Source organism: Pithys albifrons, chromosome 1, assembly GCF_047495875.1.
Source record: "Pithys albifrons albifrons isolate INPA30051 chromosome 1, PitAlb_v1, whole genome shotgun sequence".
Classification (NCBI taxonomy): Eukaryota; Metazoa; Chordata; class Aves; order Passeriformes; family Thamnophilidae; genus Pithys; species Pithys albifrons.
The window spans coordinates 71,759,333-71,780,643 of record NC_092458.1 but is presented as its reverse complement, the minus strand read 5'-3'; the positions used below and the strand labels follow the sequence as shown (position 1 = coordinate 71,780,643).

The 21,311-nt window shown below is 37.6% G+C and overlaps 1 protein-coding gene across 1 annotated transcript in view; it reads right to left on the bottom strand.

The window, feature by feature from the left end:
• Nucleotides 1-21,311, bottom strand: part of GUCY1A2 (guanylate cyclase 1 soluble subunit alpha 2) — a 161,792-nt gene that overhangs the window by 41,741 nt on the left and 98,740 nt on the right. The gene's annotated exons all lie outside the window — the stretch shown is intronic.

The following is a 21,311-nucleotide window of genomic DNA, read 5'->3' as shown; positions in this document are numbered from 1 at the left end:
GTGGTTTAAAGGCGAACCAGCAGGGGAAATGAACTCACCACGAGAGAGATTATAAGTCAGACCTAAAATTTAATAATAATATTACAATAACAACACTGACACAAAAGGGAAATTGCTTTCAACTCACAAAACCCCAGCAGTATAACCCAGTGTCCTGGGGCACAAACCCAAGGGGGTTTGTCTGCCCTTGTGCTGAGACCCCTGTGGTTCCCCCAAGTCCAGAGCAAAAGGAAAAGAAAAACCTGTTGGTGCAGGCGAGGGCTGTGGTCTGGGTGAGAGCGGTGATCTCCTCCTGTCAAGGTCCTGCTGCTGCTCTGGATCTGACAAGAAGTTACCAAAGTCTTCTTACCCACCACTTATGTACCCTCAGGGAGCACCCAGTCCCTCCCCCTGGGCGGGGACTCACACAATGGGTGATTAACTCTGGGAGCCAGGAGGTATTGAACTGTTGATGGCCCATTAGCCGCTCCGCCCCCTCAGGCTGGGTGTGAAGTGATAATGACTCCCTGGGCAGCTGCTACTAATGGCCCATTGTCCTTGGGGAATGAATAGAGGGGGTAGAGTACACAGCTTTGATCACCCCCACACAGGGTTAACTGGTCCCTCCTGCTGAACTAGGACACACTCACAGCTTGGCTAAGGATTACTCAATAGGGAAAGAGGGATAATAACTTCCAAATATCTGCAAGGTGTTAATATCAAAGAAGGAGATATGGAATTTGGGGTCACAACTAGAAATAATAAAATTTAAATTAAGACATAGGTGAATATCCAGTTTAACTAGGCCTAAGTAGTCTATAGTAACAGCAGTGACAGGCTTCTGAGGCAAGCGTGCCAAATTACATCATATAAGTCTCTTTGTTATAGCGCTTACAAAACATTTGTAAAACAAATTGTAAGGATGTTGACAGGAAGATGGACAGGATACATTAATATATGTATGTCTTTTTTAACTCTAACATCATACTGCATTTAAGGACAACTAATTAAAAAGTGGTGACACATTTGAGGGTTTCAAATGACTGCCACAAAGTTTGTATTCCTATCATCCTTAACAACAGATGGGCGAGGAGAAATATTTTTTTATGTCCTGAAACTACTTAAAGAAATAAAAGTTTGAATTGCAGTTTTAAATTAAGTGTAACTCAGTTCACATTGTCTTCAGAATTTCATAAAACTAAGAAAAAAATGGAGCGTACAGCAACTATGTTGTACCAATTTTACTTACACTATAAACTCACATTTTTAACCTCCTTTTCTTAAAAATAACATGATGATCTATGTCAACAACTTACTCTGCAGTATCAAGTACACATCATGGATAGCAAATCAGTGTAATCTTGACAGAAAATGTAATATGATTTTTTACTTAGTCATCCTTTAAGGATGGGACTGTCAGTTCTCTTAATACACTGCAACTATATCTAGTCATTTTATTTTGGCATTGGTCTGTTCCTCATCACAGATGATCACATCTAAGCTTCATCAAAACAAACCTTTCACAGGAAATACTTTGGCAGTTGTACATTCAGCCTCCGTGAGGATGAGGAAAAGGATCACCTCACTAAAGGGCAGCAACCTCCAATGTAAAACAAGGCTACATTCTACAATGGATTTGATTCAAAGAAACAAAGCAGTTTTGAAGCACATGCCCCAGTTATCCCCATTTAATCCATAATGCTTCACTTTGAAAAATGGCTTGGTCTGCATGAACTAGATCCCTGTCAGAGGAAATTAAAGCACTAGCTGTTCTCAAGATCTACACCAAAGTCAAAGCAAACTCTAATAGACATATATCAACATTCAGATCTGTGGAGCCATAAAGTATGATGAACAAAATCAGTCCAAGTGAAAAAATCTCAAAGTACTTGAGATGCAAGGGCTTAAGCACAAACATCATCAATCCACCAATCATTTTCTGTTGCATGATCTACTTGAAGAGCTGGCACACCTATTTTATTATCAGTGATAGGGTCAAGACTGTAATTAGCAAACCAAATTATGTTACATTAGCCCCCAAACCTATGATCATGTATTTAAAAATTCAGTTGCTAAAATTCTGATCAGTGACTGACATTCTATAACAATAAATTAATTACTAAGTAAAAATGTCACGGCTCTATTAGAAATGTTCAGGACTGAAATGTAGAATGAAAACAATGACATCTTTAATTAGATTGGTAAAACCCATAAAATTAAGAGATTGATCTATATAAAAACACTGTAGATGAACCTTGAATAAAATTAGTCAAAACACATTTAAGATTTCTCATTGTAAAAGTGTTTTAATCCTAGAAGCTTCCCACATTAGGGGTTTGGCTTCATACATTTCAAAGCTGTAGCACGTTAAATTCCAATTACTTCATAAAAGGTAGGCAGTGTGTGTACAAAAGATACTTGCAACAAAAGACTGCATTATGGTGTGTCTCAAAGCTCATTATAAAGCAGCAACCACAGTGGACTGTGTCTGATAAATCACCACAATTTTTCTTCATTTAGTCTTACTTAGAAATTGATCTTGGTTTGTAAGCAAATTCAGAGAATCTTAATGTACTTCTAATATTCCCCATGGGAAAGATGAATAATGTTCAGACTATGTGTTCCACAGACATCATTCCCCATTGTAGAAATGTGGGAAGAGTAATGAAAAGTCCTTTCCTTTTCTCTGAAGTAAATTAATTTTTTTCTACAAAAATAAACAGAAGCTTTCTTCATATCAGCAACCATTCAAATTCATGCAGCTGAACTTAAATATGCAAATTTGAGCAAAGAGAAGCAAATCTTCTCCTTTAAAGTCTACATTTCATTAATGTCTGTCTAAATCATAGAACAGCATACCTCAAAAAGCATGCAGATTTTAAAAAATTATGCCTGTACGTGAAGAACCTCCTAACAAGGAAGTACACTTTCACATTAATCATGAGGAAATGTCAAGCAAACACAAGTTCTTTGTATCTCTAAATTTTGCCAAATCAAGAAAGGCTATTTTTAAATTTGAAATATCTTTAAAGCTATTACCTTTACTGTATGTTTCAGTGAAGCATACAGACTCCAAGCTATGTTAAGACAAGCATGTTCAGATTTGACTCCATACAGCCATAGAAGTACAGCTACTGGATCAGCCCAAGGGGCCACAAGGTTACTGCCCTGACAAAAAACATGGCAGTTTTCAACACTCATAAAACACTGTCAGAACATGACAAATGCAGATGATAACTTCCAGACTTCCTTGCTTCCAATCAATTCTGATTTGGTCTTCTGGGGTGAAAATATCTCACCCTCTGCTGAGCTCCATGTGGTGTGATGCCCTCACTAGATTGCTATGGCTGTTCAAACTGGTGTAAATCTGAATAGGGAACTTCGATATTTGCCTCTCCCTTAACCACCAGGAAATTTCTGATCTCCTTTCTCTGCTGTTTTTTTTTTACAAAGCTGTGCAGTGGGTGGATTCCTCAAACATTCACTGGACTGAAGGAAGGTTTTGTTATAACCCTCAAGCACTAATAAATTGCAGTTTACTTGACTGTAGCTCCTCTTTCCTTGGTCTGCCATCCTAGCTGTAAGAACAAGGCAATAATAAAACTGACCCCTAACTCAGCAGCAAAAGTCTGTTTCCCTCTATGTATCCTTGACTTTATTTCAATTAAGTAATTAATAAAAAAACTGTCATACAATGATTTTTAAAATATTTTTCAAAGTAATGGAGTCAGTTCTGCTTAGCCTGGAGACATCTGGAAACCTTCCCCATAAATGATTTCTAAAAAGTAAGTTTTGATAATGTACCATTTCTGCAGATGTCACAAGCGGTGCTTCTGACAACACCTCAGTCCAGTCCAACAGTTTAAAACAGAAGGTAGCATTGAAGAACATGATTTAGCTTTCCCAACCAGTTAGGCCTATGCTGACATCCACAGCTGACAGCACACTGCAGCAGATCTGGATTACACAGAGCAGTGTACGAACATTTTTAATGAACTGTCACTGACTCAAAGGCTGCCTGGAAAAGGATTTGGGTCAAAGGCAGCGTAGGACAGCAGAACGCAATGCAAGCTGGTGAGTGGGCAGTATGCTGTGGGATGATTAGGATGCCTGGGCTTAAAGAGAACAACTATTGGGAAGGGGAGAGGAAGCTGTGGCAGTTAAGGGTGTGATACAAGATAAAACACAGGCCTCTTTCAGGGCACTCATGGGAAGGATGACAGTACATGTTTATCAATATTAATCCGTGGAGATTTAAAATGCTGTAACTACCAAATCCTAAAGACTATAAGCAATATGTCTGAGCACAACCATATGGAGTAAATGAGAATCTTGTATATAGAAAATGACTTAACATTCCAATATAAGACAACACAACGGAATGGGAGAGGAAGAATGTGGAGCGAGACCAGTGAAAGTTAAGTTTTGGTATGCTAAGCCCATTGTGAAACATGCCGGGAACAGACAAAGATGTGTATCTGGCTTTCATGCACCAATAAGAATTTCAGATGTGTCATAGCAAACATGAAAAGACTATAATTCCTGTAACAGTACTGGGCTATGAAGATATCATCCTCTATTAGCCCAAACTAATGAGAGAACACAAGTCACATTCCCATTCTGGAAGCTTGTCCAACTAAACTGGCAATATGCTCAGGAAGTAGTTGCATCCAGAGGTGAGGGCATTATTCATAACATTGTCGCTATAGTGCAAGACACATCAGGAGTTGGACTTAAAAATGTTTGCAAACAATATCAATTAAAACAAGTGCTTTATCTAGATGGCAAAAACCCCCACACCAATAGTCACATCTGCATAACCTCACATCCTGCTGAGGAAGGCACAATTCCAGTTAAAGATTTGCTCTTTGCTGGTGTCCTTGGAAAGGAATCAGCAGAAATCTGGTATCACAGACCTCTCGGAAATTTCCACAAATTTCTCTGCTTTCCACAGCCTGTAAACCTGCTGTTTGGTTCTTATGCACATGGATTTCCTGTTCAGAGGTGTAGAACCAACTCTACAGAGTTTTTCCTATGGGTTTTTTGCTCTTTTTCCATTTTTTGGAGAGGAGAAAGGTAGAGAATGGAAAAGAGGTTTCAGGAAGCCATTAGGGTTTCATACTGTTTTCTGGTCTTCAGAAGGCCAAACTAAAAACAGACATCTGATGCAATTTGATCATAGTTCCAAATAAAGGCATTGATAAAGTGCTTCTGGGCCGTTCAGATGCCCACCAAACATAGACAAAGTTCTAAAACATGCACTCATTTCTCACTTTCTAATTCCTTGAAAAAACTTTTGATTCTTTTTGAAAAACATTGTTTAAAGCTTAGATTTCAATTTATTTTTTTTTATTTGGGGTGTGCAACAATGATGTTTGTTGTTAGGGTTAGCAAAAAAAAACATTCAATTTTGTATATATTGCAATTTTAAACATCTTTTCTGAGAAACAAAACTGAAATGAAAAAATGATGACAGTCTCAAGAACAGCCATTATCCTATTTTGGGCTTAATGGTGCTCCCTCACATGGAGTGTGGGACATTCACCCTTTTTATCATGTAAGACATGGAGGCTAAGCTTGGTTTTCCTCACTCCACTTAAACACTGACTGCTCTTAATGCCTTTTTGTCTTACCAGAAATGTCAGCCTAATCTTTTAAAAAATCACTAATATTAATGATTTTACAGTAAGTCTTGGTATAATAGGTGCAAAACCTTTCACCAAAAACAAAGAGAAGAAACCTCAGATGGCTCTACTTACAGAACTGCCAAAACAAGCAAGAAGCATGATATATACCTAACTCACACTTCCTAATGTAAGGTAAGTGGAGCCCTATAGTACCACGAGGCAGTTAAATACCTCCCTGACATCCGATCCCGTCAGATCTCGGAAGCTAAGTAGGGTTAGCCCCGGATTAGTACTTGGATGGGAAACCTCCTGGGAAATGCCGGGTGCTGTAGGTTCTAGTCCTGAGAACTTCACTGGCACTGTCCAAGCTTGCTTGGCCATGGCAGATGGACCTCAGGACTTAAACGGTGGGGTCAGTTCTGCGCACGCTGAGCCTCACCTAAAATGCAGGCTGGACGGGCACACCCATGTGGGGACAGCCCTTCCCAAATCTTCATTTGCGAAGCCGAGCCACACACATACTACCACTATCCAGCATGCAATGGTTAGCCTCACAAAAAACTAGATTGGAAACTCTGATTGCAGTTTGTAGAGTGTGGCTCCATAAGTTTGTGAAGACATAACTCGAGAGACAGTTCAACTACAAGAACAATCTTTCTCCATTCTGCAGAAGTTGTATTTGCAAACAATTGTTTGATTTGAAATGGATGTTCAATTCTTTCTAGTCAAAAATCAGACCAAAAAACTTACTCACTGTGTTCACTAGGGAACAGGTCTTTGCAAAATTAATCTCATCTCCTGTAAACAATAGTCTACACGTGTGAAAAAGAGTAGGCTTTATTATTTAGCAATTTGTTATTCATTCTCACACCTCAACAAGGTTTTCTTCTGTTCAGAGAGAAAGAAAGTCACATAATTTAGGTAACAATACACACCTAATGCAACAAATGGCAAAAATCAAGGAAGAGCTCATGAAAAACAAAAAGGCTAAAAATTCTTTGGCAAATGCTTGTAAGAAATGAAAGCTCTGAGAATACAAGACAAATGTCAGTCTTCTCAATATGTTTATAACTAGTAATTTCACAGACTTCCTATTTATTTGCTGAGGAGCAAATGGCAGTGTTTAAGCAAATCATGAGGATGTGGTTTAGTGGTGGACTTGGCAGTGCTGGGTTAATGGTTGGACTTGATCTTACAGGTCTTTTCCAACCTAAATGATTCTATGGTTTCTATGATTCTATTCTATAAAAGCTGTAGGGTAACCAGACTGAAATAGATTCCATGAACTCAGTTATTGCAGACAGAAATCTTTTTTGCTCTTTCTTTTGCTGCTTTTGTTATATGAGCTGTCCTAGCTATCAAATATATCATTTCTTTAGAAAAAGAAGCTGACATTTATCTGCAGAGATCTTTGACTAGGAACAGGCAATAAGTTAGATAAGAATGTAAGAACAAATGTAATGTATCAGACCAAAAGATCATCTAGTCCAGCACTGTGGCCTTGGAAGCACATGTAACATTTGAACAGAGCGTCCAGAACACAGTGAATGGTACCCTGGAGACAAATGGGGACTCTCTGAAGCCTGTGAAAATTTTACTCTAATTATGAGAGAAAAATGGTTTAAGAGAGTGCCAAACAGAATATAATCATGCTTTGTTCACACTGGAAGTTTAGGAAAAGTGAATTGTAAACATAAATATCAAATAGTTTCCTAAGAGATGTGCAGTTTTTTGGTAAACACATACAGATATGAAACCCATAAATTTGAACTCCACATCATTTTCTTTAACTTTTACCTTTAGAAAAACTTCTTATTCACAGTGAAAGGAAGATTTATTTTGTAATAAGAAATAGTGGAACTGTCTTCATCCCACTATAAAATTTCAGAACTTACAATATTTTGTCTATGTTAAAATTGGTACGTATTGAAATTAAATTAGTTACTGTTTTAGAGTTTATATAGGAAAAGAGAAAGACTTGGTCAGTAATTTTCATGTTTAATCGGTGCATATAAGTTAAGAATTTAAAGTGACATCCTTAGAAAGTATCCAGAAATGCTTTTACAGAAACTTTATGAATTTCTCAGTTTTACACAGGCTTTAAAGCTGAAGTTGTGATTATTGCAAAGGTTGGGTTAAAAAATAAAATTATTCCCTAAATTCACATTCTCTTGAACACTTCTGCTAATGGTTTATCTTTCAAAAAGTAGCTACACTAATATATTTTGAAGTTAGCTTTTTTAATAATGATCTTTATATGACAAAACACCTAATTATTGAAAAAATCCAAAATTACATGTTCATTGATCATTCTTACCTTTAGTCATAACAGTAGTCTGGAAAGCTATTCTCTGCTCATGTGTGCAGATCAGTCACACGTGGGTTTGCTGAATCTGGCCTTTCACAAAGATACATGTATACACACACATAGATGGAAAATTTATATATACTGAAGGAGAGATATCAGTTTGTTCTGAAGATTCAGCATTTTTGTCATTATTGCTTGAATCTAAATATACCTGTCTGTGGGACATGAACTTGCTATGAAGTAATTTTCTATGATGAATAGCTGTCAGTATTCATTTCAGTAAGTCCAAACAGATACAGTTTTCTAGAGGGTCAAAACCAGCTCAATTTAGGACTTGCAAGCATCAGCTAAATGTAGAGAAATTTGAAGGTATGCAGTAATTTTGTAGGTATGTCTTTCACTTTATAATTCAGTACAACTAAGGTAGATCCGATTTCTCACATGCATTAATAATTGAAGATACAGCTGCTAATTATACACATTTTTGAAAACATACTTAATGCTTCATAAAGCCAAGTGCCCTATAAACAAAAGCTGTCATAGATTTGACTAGACCTTCAGAACCCTCCACCATTTTCTAAAGTCATTCCATGAAAGTAAAATATATAACTCCAGACAGCTGCTGGGCAATTACAGCTTGTGTTGATTTTAATACCTCAGAGACATTGCTCATGTTTTTGGTTTCACGAGTTGGTGCAGTGGAACCCCATTGAGCAAATTCTTCAAGACAAGTAGACTTGCAATATAAAGATGAGAATGTTCAGTTTTTCTATATACATATCTCTTCCAGTCTCTATAAACTGTCAGAAATTACAGTTTCACCTGAGTTTCACTCACAAAATCAAAGTCTGAACAAAGGTAACTAAATGCAAAAGATTTCCTGCTCAAATAAAAGCACTTGAGCTCACCTCCCAAACCACTTAAATGTGCAAATGTATACTTAGCTAACAAAGTTTGAAACTATCTATAAACCCTGGACTATTTTTGATTAAATGAATAGGAGTTTTGGTCAAAAAGACATCTGAATAATGAAGCTCTTCTCTAAGTTCAAGTAACCAGTGTGCTGTGAGATGATTATGTTTTCATAATATTGTAAAGAAGATGCAGTAGAACTAAGTAGTGAAGATGATCTATACAACCAGCTCTGTAAACTGAGAAAGATAAAAAGACACACACAAGATGGAAAGAGAAATCACAAATAAATAAAAGAGCAAAGCCTTATAACCAGGGACTATAAACACAACTTTTTTAATATACTACCTGCTTTAAAGTTTGGAGTGTGTAGCAGTTTTCATTATCCTACTTGAGATGTCCGACAGATGCCTGATTTTCAGGCCACAAAACTTGATTACTTTCTAATAATAACATCTGAAAATCACAGCATTTATTTGAAAAAAATCACAGGCACACTTACTGGAATAACAGGGAAATATTTGTGTCATTTCATGTTATATATTTGTTGTCACTGTCATAGATCATTAAAAAAGAAAAGATAATACTTCTTTAAGGTAAAGTTTTGTAACAGTCTGCTTCTTCTCAGTAAATCGTATAGATGCTCCCAAAAGAAATGATAACTTTAATTCTGTAAAGTGTTGTTTGTGGCTACAGAAAGGGTGTCACTATGCAGAACTAACTGTAGTAAAGAAATAACAACAGCAGTCACTCCCTTTCCCAAAGAACTGAATGGTAGTTTAAAAAATCTCCTTATATTTAGGATTCTTTTTCTTCTGATAAAGGTTTTTACTACTTTTTCATCCATTTTCAAAATGCAGCACAAATGGACCTACTACAAAGTAAGCTGTCACAGAAAGAAAAACAAGAATTCTACAAAGAGATGACAGAAAAGATAATTTTTTAGAAAGGCACACAGGGATTTAATTACTTTCCATTAAAATTAATGTAAGAAGTGTCACTACTTTCACAGAAAAGTGAAAATCTACAGTGTTTTAAAGAACATGTTATGTCTCCAGATGAACATCAAATTTTAACAATATAAATATATCATAACATTACCTGGGACAGAATAACTAAAGAGCCCAGTATAGGTTTGGATCTGTGTGTCTGGGAAGCAGCCTTGCTGAAGGGGATCTCGGGGTCCTGCTGCACAAGCTGACGGGGGTCAGCAGGGCACTGCTGCAGCAACAAGGGCACATCAGATCCTGGGTTTCATCTGCAGGAGCATCTTTAGCGAGATGGAGATGCCACCATCAGAGTCTACTCAGCCTTTGTGAGGCTGCATCAGAGCACTGTGTCCTGTGCTGGTCCCACTGTTCAAGACACACAGACAGACAGGAGAGTGTCCAAAGGCAAGACATGAAGGTGACCATGGGGCTGGAGAACCAGCCATCAGAGCAAAGGCTGAAGGAGTTAGGTCTTTTCTCCATGGAGATGTCTAAGGGGGGGAACTCATCACAGTATTGCAGTACTTAAAAGGCAGCTACAATTTGCACTAGGAGATGTTTCATCTTGACAGAAGAAATAAATGTTTTAGAGCAAGAACAATCAATCACTGGAACAATCTCTACGAGGATGTGGTGGAATCCCCAGCACTGGAGGTGTTGTTACACACCAGATCAGTTAGTGGCTCAGAACCACCTTGTGGGGGTACGTCTGTGTGTGTGTGACCTCAGTCAATAAGGTCTGCCTGGCAACCCACCCACACCACACCCCTGGAGCCCCTGGCTGGCAGTGGCACCCCTCACTTTGGCTAAGGGGACAGCTAATTCCCAGTGAACCAAAGGTTTTGTCTGCAGGGGGTGGCCACAGTGACGAGAGTCTATAAACAGGCACGCATAAGGTCTCCATCAGGCTCTGGCCTGCTCTCTTCAAAGCTGTCAACATGTGACCTTCTAAGTGGTAATTATGTTTTTCTCTCCCCTCTTTCTCTCTTTATTCTTCTCTTAATCTCTTTCCCTTTATTCTTTTATTCCTCTTGTGGGTAACTTAAACACTTCTTTCTATAAGGTGTGGGTACTTCACTTAAGTGTCATGGAGCTTGTGTTTGCTGGGTGTAAAAAAAGTTCCTCACTTAGCAATGCTTGTTAGTCCTGCTAATCTGTTGTAATGCTTTTGTGAAATGGCACCATATTTTTGTAAAACCCTTTTTGCCAAAACGCCTATATTGTCACCAAATTAAAAGAAATCTTTTAGAGATTTCATACTTTTTCTCCAGATGTGAATTCAAAGTACTAAAGAACCAATGGCTTTAGAAGGGCTCATGTGGCTGAAATCTCTTGAAGCCTGAAATTAAAGTGTAACACCCAATAAAGGTTGGGCCTTCTGGACCAGGTTGTAACAAGTGTTCAAGCTGCATTTGGACAGGATGCTCAATAATGTCATCTGGGCTTCCCCTCTCAATCTTATGATATCCCTTCCAACCTCAAAGGACTGTTCTATAAGTCTCTGAGTTTTGATAAACTTTCTGTTAATCAGTTTTTGTCATTCTAGATATTAAAATAATGGTGAAGCTTAAACAAGTATTATAATTTTTAGCTAAATGTCAAGAATTATCTTGCTTACTCTAGTGAAACTATATCCCAGAAAGAAATTATCCAGGGCCTTTTGGTTTATGATGTGAAGATTTTGCAATAAGGAAGTGTGATCTCAGAAATACATCTTTTTCCATCTTCCTCCTCAGCGTTGGTGCTTTTTCATGGAACAAAGCTCCAAACTAGACAAAAATCCAGTCTTCCTTCAGGATAATCATCACTTGGACCCCTCCATGTTCTGCCAGGTGGGAGAAATCCGTGCATATCCTAATCCACTTTTGTTTTTACCTCTTTCCCCTTTCTTTTTACTGACACAGTCAAATAGATCACATGCTAGGACTGAACATCCTCAGATTATTTTTGCCCTGTTTTCCCTTCTTCTCCACTCAGAACTAATGTTTTGGCCTCTCTTCTCTATTTTGAAAACATTAAAGGAAACACAAAATCCCATATAAATATGGACATTGATTTTTTTTTAAAGTTCAGATTATTTAATATGAAGTCTCTGAAGATGATTATTTACATAGAATTACCTTTACCCTAGTCTAGATTTAATAGGAGATATTTGAACAGAAAAGGCTGTTGCAAGTTCCTCTGAAGTACTGGTATTTTTTTCCAAAATACTCTATGTCTCAGATGAAAGGAAGCTGAAATACCACTAAACATTCAGTTTGTGGATTTATTTATGACAGGAAATGCATTGTCCTTAGGGAGCTAAACTATTCTGAAACAGCCGAACAATGCTGCTGAACTTGTCAGCTTTGAACAGAAGGCCAAGTATAATCCTCGAGCATCCACCCCCCATATGAACTGTTCACTCAAATTTGGCACCGTGCAATGACTCACTGTTTAGCTCAGAATAATGACAACAGTTATGTTATAGAGTTTTTTAACTGGTGCTTAAAACTGCAGACTTTGACTTTTCTCCTCAGAAGTGTGCATGTTGGAGCAAACGGGAGGAGCAAAGCAGAGAACTGCCATTAACAACTATACTTCCTTCTTAATCTTGCAGAGCAGATGTTGGCAGCTGCTTCCAAAAATCTCATAATTGTGGATGTCAGAGTATTAAGCCAGATCTGTATAAAGGTTAACTTGTCTACAGCATTACCCAGTGGGGCTGAGGAAGACACTGATCTCCATGAGACAACCCCCAGGCAGCTCCTCTGGGACTCTGCAAGGCTCTGTTTGCAATCCAGGGTCAGAAAAAACAAGGACTGTTGGGGTGCTCTTCCTTGCAGCATGAAAAAGCTTTGCATCAAGCAGGCTCTTTCCTCCAGTGAGCATAATCCTCCTAGCAAAATTATATGATCACAGACTATTCTGAGTTGAAAGGGACCCACAAGGATCATCGAGTCCAACTCTTAAGTCAGTGGCCCACATAGGGGATTGAACCCAGGACCTTGGCATTATTACAACCAAGTTTTAACCAACTGAGCTAATCTCGTATTAAAGGGACAAGAGAACTAACAGGTCATGGAGCGCAGAACTATGCCCTTTAAATGTGTAATGGAAATCATGAACAGAACAGAGCTCAGCTCCACGTTTTTTGCTTTTTTATTTCCAGTTGCACCTTATCCAAAACTATTCATGCAGCAGTAGACAAGCGGGAGGACAGAAGGAGTAGATGGAATGCGGACCTTTTTGAATCTTTTTCTCCAGCCTGCATCCAAGTGAAAGAAGGAGCTATGTTAGCGCTGTCACCTAGCCCACAGGGAAGGCCAGATCAAAGGAGGAGGTGGATTTTCCCTGCTCCCTGCCAAAACTTGCAATTTATGGTACACTGTGGCTCCAGACAAAGTATACCATTTGTATTAGGGGACCTCATTGTTTGAATACTTGGAAGAGAGAGAAAATGGGTATCAGGGTAATTCTGAAACAAAAATATTGACCAGTTTAGAAAACAAAATGTCCATAATTGAGATTACAATAGTAAATAAATACCACTACCACTGAACAGAAGAGGCTTTCTTATTTTGAAGCAGTCAGAACAAAAAGCAGGTGCAGGGACCTTGGTCATAGTGAAGGGCAGCAACTGCCTGACAGCACCTCTGCAGCTGGAAACACAGGCACTGAGGTAGCAACCACCACTACAGCTGCAAAGGGCATGGCATTTTCATCTCTACGTCTCCTCAGAGCCTTCTGGGTTCACCTGTGCCTATTAACCCAGTGATGTAGCTATTCAAGCCTAGCAGCATTTTCTGGTCATGCTCAAGTCCTTGTGCTGCATAAAAGCCAATAAAGCACTATTTTTCTGTCTGCACTTGTTACTGCTTATCTTCTGTGAGTCCTTGGAGGTTTGTATATTATGGCACTATATTTCAGGTTCTGTGTAAAGTTTTTCATCTCTCCACCTCAGGAGATAAGAAAAATTAATCTTGTAGTCAATAGTGGAAACATATATTTTTAATGTTTATATGACAGGAGGACATACTGATGGAAGAAGATAACAAATATTTAGGGCTTAGGAGAAATAAAATGTCGGCACTCAGCGACCCTGGATTCCCTAGGCCAATTCTTCAAATATTCATGAATAATTTCAAACTATATAGTCTTATGTCTCTACTATATGTAAGCATATAACATCATTGTATATACTGCAACTCTAACTTTAGATTTTTGTCGATAGTTCCTTTTGTAAAGATGTAACAATGTTAACCTTCTCAAACTCCTGTGTACATCACAGATTAATTATTTACTCACCTGGTGAGTTGTGTTTGTGCTGTTATTATTGCTTACTTTTTGTCTGAATAAAGAATCAATGAGAATAATAACAATAAAAGTTTCAGTTTCAGCATGACGGTCCTCTACCGACTGCAGCAGTCAAAGCCACAATGTGGCAGCTGCACAAAGTGTCCAAACCCAGCCCACAGGTATCATAGGATACCTTCCATCCTAGATAACTGAGAATGCATGGTTGCTTTTGCTTCATAAAGAACACAACTTCAATGCTTTACTCTGTTTAAAGTCTTTTTTCCCCTCACAGGTTATTGTCCTAGTAACTACTGATATTTAGCATTCTGAAGCAAGTTTTGACCAGAAATTTAACAAAATCTAGTAAAATTGCCTGATGATTTGTTTTTTAGCACTCAGTGTTCTCAGCCAAAAGTGTTTTCTATGGAAAATTCCCAACAAGCTATACTACTAGCCAGACATCTGGAGTATAAGTTGGAGGCGTTTATGCCCGGAATGAATGCTGAACCATGGGAGATGTCACACCATGACCTTAAAGTTAACCCCACAATTCAGCTGCACATTCTGTGGCCACACATCCCCAGCAGGGATCCTTGAAATCCTTGCTGGTTTCCCCTGTGCACATACTTATAGTACCTGGCAAAGGAAATTAAAATACCTGTTCACTGTGAGGCACCAGAACAAAATTATGTGTGTGAAGGCATCATAGGAAGGTTTTGTCTCCTTTAAGGAACAGGAAGTAGGACTGAATTACAGAGGTGTTTCTACACTCAGCTAAATCTAAATACTGTGAGTCACAAAAAGTTGTGAACACTGTGAACTAATAAACAATGGAAAAGTTCAAAAGGTGCCCTGAGTAGTTTCTACAAGTAAGCTTTATCTTTGCCACAGAGACAAGGATAGACAGAATGATGTTTGTGCTTCCTACTTCCAAGGGAGTAAATGTCAAAGAACATAAATGGCCAAGTCTAAAGAAAAAACCTCTTCTCAGTGATCCTCACATTATTAATTAGCTATTTGCTTGTCTTTAGGTTTCTTTCTCCTAGAAGACAGAAAAAGAGTATCTTCATAGCCTTCTAATTTACTCAAGTTGGGCTTACACTGGGTTGACAATCCTGATATAATGCCTGGGCAGGCTGACCCTTATGTTGAACAAGATGAATCTTTAGTAGCTTTGAAAATCTACCTTTATCATCTACTGAGACTTTACCTAAGGACCTGAAAGGCATGCCGTATGAAAGAACAACCAACCTTTTGGGAAACTTCCTTCTTCAGCAGAATAAATATCAGTCTAATTTTACAGACCAGATTTTTCCACAAAGCTGCTACTGTGTACCCACTAGTCATAAAAAAACCCACTTAACCTTATAACTGCAAGACATATGCAGTAACACTGTCCTACAGTGGTTGGAACACATAACTGGATATGATGAAGTCCCTTCAAAAGAAAAGAAGTTGCAGACAATGGGTGTGATTTTGTTTTTTTAAATTAATTGGTAATTAATAAAATCAGACAAAAGGAAGCTCTTGAGTGAAAATACCTGGAGGGCTGAGGAAAGCAAATTTTCCCTAAGAGTAGTCTGAAAAGAAATGCAATTTCCCACATGCCTGGGCAGATGTATTTCAATCAACTCCTCTCATTTTGCATTTTCAAAGGCACTGAGCCAAACTGAGGAAGTACAATCATGAACTTTCCTTAAGTCCACAGAACTGTCACAAGGGCTAACTTTGAGCCACCATTTCCCAAGCATGTTCTCAAGAAAAAGTACCAAGCTTCCTGAGACATGTGGCTCTGAATGCTTCTCAAAGTTGTTGTGCTGTCCAAATGCTGGTGAGCTTGTGAAACTAAGAACTCTCCAAAGTCTCTTAACATAAATGTTTCTTTTGTGGAACTGTTTCTGATTTTTTTTTAACACAAGGATATTTCTAATTTGAAGTCGTGCAGCCTGAAATAGGATATCATATACCTTCTAGAGCCTGATGTAGACATTAGGTACATGGCAAAGTTGCTAGGAGACCACAGATGGAGCAAGGAGCATTGCAGTCAAGAGGCAGCTTTTCACACAGGGTTGATGAGAACGCCTGCATCAGCAGTCAGCCTTTCACAACTTAAAACAAACCAGACAACCTTTTCCTACTTACGTAAACATGCACACTTGGTGAGGATCATTAAATTGTTACAAAGCTAGCACACCACACTTGGAATAAAAAGCAATGCAACAAACAGTGAAAAGGATTACACAAACAACACTCTCTACTCTCCCTCATTGTTTTTTGGAATGGCCACTTCACTTAGAAAATAGATATCCCATATATGCAAGCAAATGTTGGCACCTTCTACTTGTGTTCTGGACCCAAGTGACATATCACTGAAATGCAAAGGGGAATATTTAATGAGCCAGCAGAAGCTTCTAAAATTCATTGCCTATTTTTATGTTATTTAGAAAAGAATGTCACTCTCACTGTGGCCATGAGTCATTACAATCCACACAGCCCTTTTGACAGTTCTGTGCCCTTACTCATGAGGCAGAGTTCATTCTAATTAAGATTTACCACCTGGCAAGCAGAGATTAGAGATTTTATCAAAGTCAGGCTTTCATTGTTCCAGTCATTGTGATCACAGATATTTAAATAGACAACATAAACCAAAACTAATGCAGCTGTAATGGCTGTAAAGTCACACAGCTTAGACTTGCTACACTAACTGCTCTTTCATTAAAGCATTATTTGTCATCTATATATGGAGAGTTGAAGTCTGGATCACATCTAAAATTCAAATGAAAAGGCTGTGACTGAACAAAATTGTAAACCTGTGCTTCAGTCCAGCTCCTTCCAGTGGAATCATCTGTCATACAAGGTCATTAACCTATTCACCACCAAGGCAGGGCTTACCTGATAAATGCTAATTCATACATTTCATTATAAAGTAGACACTGAAAGCTTGTCAAGTAAATAAGGACTAGAATAGCTTTACTCTCTTCATTTAAAGAGGGAACCACAATAACAAAGTTTAGCTGTACTTGTTCACATTGTCAGTGCTTGAAATTAGATGATATTAATCCCACCCTTCATATGAAATGGTCCTCCTCCCATTTCTCTAGCTGACTCTAGAGTTCATAGTGCCGGTATCAAGCTGTACCATTTAAGTGCAGGTGGCAAACCACAGAATGAAATAGCTTTGGCAATGCACATCTGAAAGACAGAAGCTTCAAGTGCATCAAGAACTGTCTTTTGATAATAAGGGAACAACTGAGCCAAGAAGAAGATTGTGCTGTGCAAATACAAGGTTTCATCTACCTTACCCGGGAATAAATTAATTGAATTGAAGGCAGTACCAGCTAGAAATTTTCTGCACTACTCTATTTAGATTATTTCATGAACTAGTCATTAGTAAGTGAACAAAAAGAAAGATGAGGGTATGTATTAGCTTCAGTTTGTGATTACAGTATTTACAGGCCTAATCTCATGTTACTTTAACATAAATCATCTGAATGATACATGGCACTCTTCTGCTGTAGCAAAACATTTTAAAACATGTTTTGAATTACTATGGTAGGACCCCATATTTATGTTTTAGACAAGAACACCTGTACACAACAAATCTAGATAATTGTAGCTAATTTCAGCAGCTTCATGTAAATCATTATTTTTTTCTCTGTGCATTCCCAGTTCTGTATCTCATCACAGCCCTGTTAGGATCACCTTCATACACCATAAAAATATGCAGATAATTTCTCTTGGGAAATCTCATTAGCCAAACTAGGTATGTTCTGCTAGAGCAGCCCTTTTAACAATTAAATAATCAGGCAAGATTTGAAGCATGATAAAAAGTGATCCCAGCAATAATATTCTATGGGTTTTAACACATCAAATTAGATCTACATTGCAACTTTTCACTGAAGGTCAATGCCATAGAGAATTCTTCTTACATCATTATCTCTAGCTATTAAAATGCATGTAATTCCACTTTATCTAATAAAAAAAGTAGTAAAATATGAAGCTTATTCTAAATTCAAGTAACACTCACTGAAATGTAGGAGGTAATTTTAAAGCAGTATTTTCAGAGTACAGTCATACAGCACTATGTATAATTAGTTGTACAGAACCTAAAGCAAAGAGGTGCTTCCAGAGTAAAATGTTTTGCTGAAAGGATGAAAATGTATATATAATTCTACACGCTGTGTCTGTTGCAAAAATTCTTCTTTTGTACTAAGGCTCATTCCAAAGTAATGGGATTTTGCCTCAAGTAGAACTCAGTTTTAAAAAAACTATACAGGGACCTGAAGCTTTCTTCATCACCCACAGGGGAATAGTCAGCCAATTTTCTGTTGCCAATATTTCCTTCTTACAACACTGATGTTAGGATTTGTGAGTGCTGCTGTAATACAGCTCTCTTTCTGCAAAACAGCAGTTTTTCACTTCCCTTCAAATCACAGGCTGTTCATGCAAGTATAAGGGCTGCAGGCTCGGGATCTTCATTCTGCTCATGCATTTCTGCTGCTTTTGGCTCTGCTAGGAGCACTGAATGCCTGAGTACATGTCAGCTGCACACCACAGTGCTCTCATCAGCGTGCTATGAGCTCTGACTCAGAGGTGGGAGCATCATCTGGATAAAAACCAGGCCTGCTTCATACACCTGGTCACCATCCTGAGGTCCATCTCTGTTTGCTGGCTACAAAAGCATTCCTCTAAAGGGCAGATTTTTCATAAATTGTACATGGTTTTACAAAAAAGTTGTTTTTGTGATCACTACAATAAATACTTTATTGGTAATTGTGTGCACAGGTAACAAGCTATATTTGATTATCTGATAATGCATTTTATAGGTGAAAATCTTGTTTATGTGATATGGCAGTTTTTAACTCATTAATTCACTTTTTCATCCTAACTTTCTGAGATTTTAAGTGTCACTGAATAAGATATCCACTGCAATCACATGGAAAAATATTTCAAGCACTACAAAAAATAAATACTTTCATTCTGGTGAAATTAGTCCCAAATGACAATAAAATATATTCTTCAAAGTAATTTAGAAAATGCATATATTCATAAACCATAATCATAAAGTTAAACATATCTAATTGAGTAACCATCAGTAAAGGAACAGAAGTGTTGTTTATTCCTGAGATCAGGAGGTCCCTTATTTGTAGGAATTATGTTTTGAAAAAATGTCTCAGTGAAGCACTTGTCTTACTCTTTCAAATGGCTTCTAGACTACACTAAAGAATAAAGTCAGAATTTAGTCATATTAACTCACGAAAGCTGTCAAAGTTATTAAGCACTGGGCATAAGGAAAACTGCCCTTTGATTTCAAGTTATTTTCAAATATCCAAATACTGATGTAGGTTTTTCAGTATGACAAAATAAAATCTGCATGAGGATTCTTTATCCAACACACCTGTCAAGGACTGAGAAAATGTGACTAGTACTTGTTAACATGAATCACACAGGAATTAAGGTCAAAATATAGTCAAAACCCTGCATTTATTTTGTCATCTGTATCAACAGGGCCTGCTCAAAGTAAGCACACTACTGCACAATTTAATTCACTGTTTAAAAGTCAGGCCATTTATAAATATCTTATAGACTACTTTATGTACTTTGTTTTTAATCTAAATGAATATTTCACTATTTTAATGACAATGCTTAATTGTAAAGTGTGTCATGCAGTAAGTCTCCTATTAATGGTTCTGAGCTGAGTCCTCAGTAATTTTTACAGATGCTTAGGGGTTCCTCAAACTTCAGGTAAGTCCAACTCCGGACTTCACACAGGGCAACTTGAAAGTTAAGCCATGTATTTAAGAGCTTTGTCCAAACTCTCATAATAAAACAACTTTAGAATTTCCCCACTATTGCAGCACTGACTCAAGAGAAAGTGAAGAGGCCAGTAAGACTGCTCTCCCAGTATGTAACTGTGTAGTTAGCACATATTATTCACCTATAGTTATTTGAAAAATAGAGAAATAAAACCTATCAAGAAAATATATTTTAATAGGATTAAAGTAATGCCTATTCGAAATAGTCTTATATCAAAACTGAAAATCTTATGTCTTCTGGTATTTTCAGAAAGCATTTGTCTTTTAATGCTTATTCTGTGTTCAGTGAATGTCCACATGATGCTTTAAAAAATATTCTTCAAGATCCATAGTCCAACGTATTTTTTCATAAAGCTATTCTTTTGAATATGTAGACATTTTTCTATATTATAATGTTTTATTTTGACATTTTAAAAAATTCATAAGCAGCATTAATACTTAAAAACATTTTACCCCAAACTCTATACTTCTTCATTTGAATGTTGTGTTGCCATATTTCATGGCATTTCGTAGCTTGGTGGCCTTGTATCCACACTCTTATTTCTGGGCAGAACAAGTAATTTGGATTAAATCTCTTTTGATTGACCATATACAGAGTTAAGGAATATAGTTCAAAATATGACCTAACCAATAATTAAGAAAGAGTTGGAACTCCTAAAGTACACGATTTCATTGTTCAAGAAGCATCCAACAACACCTCTGAATAGTATTTTTTAAACTATCTCTTTTCTGTCAAGTTTTAAACTCTAAAACAAGTCTTTTTGTTTTATGAGAAAGAAAAAAAAACAACCTTCATTTTTCAAAAGACTAAAGGAACTGCATGCAGTTCACAAAGTGAATTGCAAGGATGATATAAATCATCCCATGGGGAAGTCTGTCTGGCCTTCTTATCTAGCCACATGTAGCTTTTGTTAGAGGCTTAAACAGTGTTGAATAATAGTTCAACATAATATTCCTATTCTCTTGGAAAACAAAAGATTTGCATTATGGGAAGAGCAATTTAAACAGAAACAGGAGTGAATACACATAATGGAAACAATGTGTAATCTGACCTTTGGAAAAGAAAGGTACATGTCTATCTCCATGCTTTTTCTTCCTTGCTAGATCTTCTTCTCCTACCCAAACATTGCCAATTCGAAATGCCAGCAGCTACAAGGTCAATAGGATCAAAAGAAGCAGAACAGCAGAGGAACTTAAAAATGGAATAAAAGGATATCCAGTTTTCCTCCTTCTGCTATCTCTGTACCAAACGCAGGGAAGGAACTGGAATAGCATGGGAAGAAAGCACATTAACACTGAGAAAAAGACGTCTACACATTCTTCTTTTATGCAGGTCTACAACTCAAGAAAAGAGGCCTGTGGCCCCTTAGAGCTGCAGAACTCTCTGAGTGCCTGTACACCA